At 43.0% G+C, this 6,008-nt stretch overlaps 1 long non-coding RNA gene across 1 annotated transcript; it reads right to left on the bottom strand.

Annotated features, from left to right (window-relative positions):
* Positions 1 to 2,766: 2,766 nt before the first annotated feature.
* Positions 2,767 to 4,833, bottom strand: LOC112431329 (uncharacterized). The gene is made up of 2 exons (XR_003022457.2): positions 4,479 to 4,833; positions 2,767 to 4,015 (listed from the first exon to the last, which is right to left on the bottom strand). It is a non-coding gene; the product is annotated as an uncharacterized LOC112431329 (long non-coding RNA).
* Between the last annotated feature and the right edge of the window lie 1,175 nt (positions 4,834 to 6,008).

Genomic DNA, 6,008 nt, shown 5'->3' with positions numbered 1-6,008 from the left:
AGCAAAATAGCCCAAGAATCCCGTGGCCAGTGCAAGGCTGCAGCTATATGCTCAAAGGACTCAAAATAACTGTCAACCTCGATGTCGTGAAACACTGGAACCAGACAAATGTTTTTCCCCCACATCAAATGGTGTGTCTGCCTGCCGAATGGAGGCAGTCGGAGGAAGGGAAGCCTGCTGGAGTTCCAACTGTTGCAACTTAACAGCTGTCTCCACCTTTTTCAATTCAACCTCCTTGGCTCTGGCAAGCTCTGCGTCTAAAAGCTTAAGCTCCAACTCCTTTAGCTGGAACTGCCTCTCATGATCCTCCTTTTCCAACTGAAGACGAGCCAGGCGGACATGTAGCATAGCATCGTGCTTTGAACCTACGGATGACTCTATGGAGAGTGGTTCAAAGTGAGGCAGTGTCATTGGCTCGTCCTCAGGCAGCCACTGAGCAACAGGTGTAGACACTGATGGAGCTACAGCTTGAGCTGGCACCTGCGGAACAGGCTGAGACGCTACACCATGCTCAAGTGGACTGGCAGACACTGGCAGGGCCACTATCCCTTTCTCCACCAAGCCAGACACAAGAGCAGCTTTCAGCTCAGCCTTACGTAGAGCCGTGGAGACAGAAATGCCATAAAATGATGCGACCTCATGCAAATCCATCTTCCTACAGGCGTCCAGCTGGACAAGCGAAGGGTTTTCCTTAAACACGGCAATTTCAAAGGTAGCCATTAAAACTGAAACTAAAACTACCTGAGGCTAACAGTAACAACAAAGAAGCACCACCTCCAATACACAAATGAAAAACAGGTGGGAAATGTTTGGCCACAGGTTAACCAATAAATAAAAATACCACCGACCCTCTCCCCAGACCTACCTACTAAAATCTTAGCCTAGTTAGCTTCTGGAGTGTACCAGGCTCGAGGCAACTTTAAAGGCTAAGCATCAAGTGCACAAAGCACCGACAAGCCTGCCCCCGACAGGGAACTAATCCCCACCCGGGATTACTCCGAAAATAAAAAAGGCAAAATAAAAAATGAGTGCCTGAAGGAGGAGCTTACGCTCAGCTAGACACTCCCCTTTGCTAACTGGAGAGAGAGCGTAGTAGATACCATACAACTAAACAGGCCACCAGCAAACAACTCACTAATACTCAATTGCTGTTCCTTCCATTCATATTCCGGACGAGCCCCCACATTGTTACGTCCCCCCCGAAGGGGTCTAGGCATACGAGTGAGGGGACCAGTAACAAATGAGTCCAGAACAGAATGAAAGGAAAACAGACAGGTGTTTTTAGTAAATAAAATAGTCTTTATTATAGATAATCTTAACATAAAGAGCTGGCAAGGCCTTTTTACCAATAACACTTGGAAAAAGGGAAAAAGGTTGCAACAACACAGAACACAACAACCAAACAAAAACTCCACACCACGAGGAGGCACTTCCAGGGGCCTACAAGCTCACCCTGTCACTAGCAGCAGCTAGCTTTACTGCCACCAAGGCCCACAAGCCCACACTACTCACGTAAAGCAGGCATACTGCTTACACACTATAGGCAGGCCCTTCACACAAAGCAGAGACACCAGAGATAACTCCCTTGCTCAGAGCTCATCCCCAGCTTAAATAGCCTCAGAGGTGATTGCTGACTGGATTCAGGTGGCAAACAAGGCTAACCAAGAGCAGCTGTGTCCTGGGGAGAGAGGAGAGTGAGAGAAACAGAGGGGGTAGGAGTGGCAAGAGAGGAGGAGGTGGAGAAAGACACCACGCCCACACAAGGGCAGTTTCAGGAGGCCCAGCTAGGGCTGTAACAGGGAGGTTTACAAGGAAGTGAATTGGAACAGGTACATCCTTTTGCAGTTTATGAATACATCACTGATTATCATGCCTATGTCTTCCACTCACACTGAGCTGACATCAGCATGGTTGGTTATGTTGCAAAACATTATAGTTTAAACAGAATCTCTGCAGCCTCTGCAACAAACTACCTGCTCCAGCAGAAATACTTAAACCAGTTTTGCCTTTTAGTCTTAGAATTCTGGCAGCAGCCTTAAAGGGAGTTGTCCCCTGGTAGACCTTACTACATGGGCTGAGAATGCTCTTGATAAGGTGATTTACCATGACCCATCAAAAATGAAAGAGGTGGTAAAGATGGCAGTACTATCCAAACAGTGTTTTTATTTTTATGTTTCTAGAATACAAGTGAGAGCCAGCCCGCACTCGAAGAAATTCTACAACCAGCGCATGATAGAGGCAAACTTGAGGAAAAAGGGTGGACTAATTAGAGGAATTGTGTAGTAATAACAATAATGTATACTTTATTGATCCCCGTAGGCCAATTACTCACCAAGTGAATTATGGGGCAACCACTTTACCTACTGAGCTATCCCTGCCCCAGATGACACAATCACACATGCACGCCTGTTTTGAAGTCAGACATGCATGAATCACCAATGATTTTTCTTCTAAAAAAATGAGGACTTTGGTAGAATGAAATACTGCTTCATGTGTCTATGTGAAGATCAATAATATTTTTTAATAAAGTGTTAAAAAGTTCATTAATCTTTCTGATTTTCTCCAGACACCAGAAACACTCCATGTACATGGACAACAGTGACACCTACTGGTCCAACATTATATAACAAGTGTGTGTGGTCAAAGTCGCAGCAATGTCCTCACTGCACACACACACACAAAATCAAAGCTACACTTGAACAATTAGCATCCTCATTCTCACATTTAACAAGCAAAATAAAATAAAAAGATATTTGATGTACAGTGTGTTCTTCTTGCAGGTTTATACAAATTTTATGTTTTTTATTTTTTTAAAAGAGTGGGACTGCCAGCCAGGACAGAAAGAATGAAAACCAGAGAGGAGGTTCATGGATGTAGTGAAGGAGGACATGCTGAGGTTTTGTGTGACAGATGATTAACCATTGAATTCAAAAGGTTCCAGAAACACTTCATGTACATACTCAACAGTCCAGCCTAGTGGTCAAACATTAAACAAGAAGTGTGTGTAGTTGAAGTCACAGCAACAACAGATCATCTTCGTCCTCATGGCATGAAAACTCAGTGGGCAGATAAAATGAGGAAAAGAACAGGAAAAAAAGTCAATGCTTCACTTAGTTCACTTGAGCTGTTTCTCATCACACATGAACTGGATCAGGGCATCATCCCATCGGCCTTCACTTCAGCTCCAGCAAGTGAAGGCCGATGTACTGCAGGATGGAACTGAAGTGCAACTCCTGAACGTAGACCCAATATGTGATTAAAACTGACATCATATTTAAGCTTTAAATTTGCAGTTTATCAAGCGTCACTGAGCACTTCAAATCTACCTTTAAATCTGTAACATAACAGCTGGACCTCCGCTTGCAACACACTGTGTGACAAACGACACAAAAGCATTGTCAGCTCAGACATCAGCAAACGCACAACCTTTGAATTTGAAATTATCTGACTAAGGTTTGATTCATGTTACAGCAGCTCATGAGTAAATGAACATGGTGCATTAAAACGACTTTTAGAAGTACATTTTTCCAAATAGATTTACTTTAATTTACTTGCGTAGGGTTAGGGGTTGCCACCTCAGCGCACAGTCAAGTTTCGATACCATCTGTGATCATTAGTGCCATGTGTGATGTAGCCTATCCCAGCTGTCATAAGGCGAGAGGCGGGGTACACCCTGGACAGGTCGCCAGTCTGTCGCAGGGTTAACATTTCGATATTCTCAGGTAATTTAATGCATTTTATATTAATTTACCACACCTCTGGCTTGTCAGTACAGAGTCTGTGTGCCTTTGTAACTGGAAAACCTTTGCAATGGCTTTCCATAGCGCTAGTCCTCTGTACACCATGCAAAGTGGCATTTTTGCTGTGGTCCTCCTTCCTTCGCACAGAGCTGGAAACACTTCAGCAGTCTCAAAGATGTTGTTCCTCATCTCCTAATCAAGAGCTCTCTCAGCCCACATAGTGAGGTATGCCAGGGGGAGACTACCTTCAAGGCTGCTGCCAGAACTCCACAAGTCTGTGAGGATAGGAAGACACAGGCCAAGTAAGCACAAGTCTATATGGTCCACATGGGTCAGCATGGTTACTGATGTGTGTTGGCATGAGTGATTTTAGATCAGAAAATACAAAAGTAAACCTCAGAGCTTTAAGGTTTTATTCTGGTGGCACGCTTTAAAACTTTGCCACCAAGTGTCGCCATTTGGGGGAAAAAAAAACAAAACAAAAACAGTGGTGGTATAATTGGAAACAGGGATAGACCCCCGTTTCTAGTCTGGAAAGTACTTCTGGGAAAACTACTGAAACATGGCCTTACAACACAGAGGGTATTTTTGTAGCAGGTCATAGGTTAGCTAACTCTGCTAATATTAGTTCATATTACCAAAGAAAAAGAAAAGTCTTCCTTATAATATAAAGCACCGTGAAGTGACTGTTATTGTGATTTGGCGCTGTATAAATAAAAAATGAACATGCATACATACTATGATGAGCCACTGGCAGACAGCTTGGCCTGGCTTTCCTTTGTATACACTGGCTGAGTCCTGGTAGTGAAACTGGCCGTCCATGGTTTGCTGCTCAGAGCTGTGAGATGGGAGCTCTTCCTTGGTTCTGGCAGTAGCAGCAGCATTGTAGTACTTGGGTTCCTGAGCTCCCGTGGTTCTCCTCTGGAAAGATGTGATGCAGGTAGCATTAAGCAGGATAAAAGGAAAAGCTGAACATCATCAGCGTCTTCCAGTTCACCAGCTTTGCAGCCGTGTATGAAAACTGGCTTCAATTTATCTGCTTGTGATCAAGCTGCAGGAAGCTCTGTCTGCTAAATTGGACTTAAGGAGTAGCTTTTGAGGCGTTCAGAGGGCGTGGGGAAAGACATCGTTTTCTAATTGGTCCCTCATTCTTCATTTCAATCAAGCAGATTTTTTTTCAGGTTTGATGGGAACCCCCCTCCCCCCTCCAACAAAAAACAACCCAGAAAATGAACTTAGAAAGTAGACATGTAAATGGACTTTATTAAATCTTTCCATCTTAAACTTTTCTGGATGTTAATCTCTGGATGTGTAGAATTTCTATGTCAAGAAAGGACAGCAAGGACAGAAGTGTAATCTCACAGATAATGACCAGTTTGTAGTATTTGGGGTCATAATTTTCTGTTTCTTTATACCAGTGATATCAAAATGTTGGCTGCAAGATTTGTAATCAGCTGTGTAAGATAATAGACTAGTATCACCTGCATATTAACTCACCTCCACATTTACTGTGGGAAATGGCCACTTATGTGTGAGTGGGTTTGTTTCACAACTGCTGTGAGCCAGTTGCTGTGATTGGGCTGGGTTCATTGAAGGCAGGTGTATTTGATTGCACTCTAGTCTAGTCTACTAATACACCACACTCCAAACCCACCTCGTATATTTTCTGTCTGGACAGATTTGTGACCCAGTATCAAAACTGTTTGGATAAAAAAAAAAACAAAAAAAAAAAAACTATGGAATGCATTTCCTGAAAAAAGCACTGCAAATGCTGATGCATGTTTTTTTTTTTTGTTGTTGTTGTTGCTGAAATCCTGTAATTTCTTAAATATTTGGGAAGCTTGTTAAATTTAACTGAAACACACATAATAATAATGCCAAATTATGGAAGAGGCTGACTGCTTTATGAATTGGGTCGCAAAAGAAGCTTAGCCCTCCACATTCCTGCCTTAAAAAACCCACTTGGGAGCATTGCTCTAGGTCAGTCTTAGGACATATAGCACCATCCTGCTTTGTTTTAAGCTGTTTCAGCAGAGAAACTGATTTCAAAGATGGGAGCTTGGGGATGCAAATCACTCTAAGTATGTACTTGCATTGTTGCTTATGAGCTAATATTAATAGAGTTAGCTAACCTCTAAGACAACTCGAAAGTCCTGTGTTGTAAGGCCATGATGTTAGCTGTTATTTTCTCTCTCCACTTCAGGTTCCTTTGGGTTTTAAAAGGTGGTCCAGATATCCTGCCACTTTGGTAAAATTCAATTTTAAGGT

The sequence above is a fragment of the Maylandia zebra genome, linkage group LG9 (assembly GCF_041146795.1).
Source record: "Maylandia zebra isolate NMK-2024a linkage group LG9, Mzebra_GT3a, whole genome shotgun sequence".
In the NCBI taxonomy this organism is placed as follows: domain Eukaryota; kingdom Metazoa; phylum Chordata; class Actinopteri; order Cichliformes; family Cichlidae; genus Maylandia; species Maylandia zebra.
This window is presented reverse-complemented; position numbering and strand designations above follow the sequence as displayed.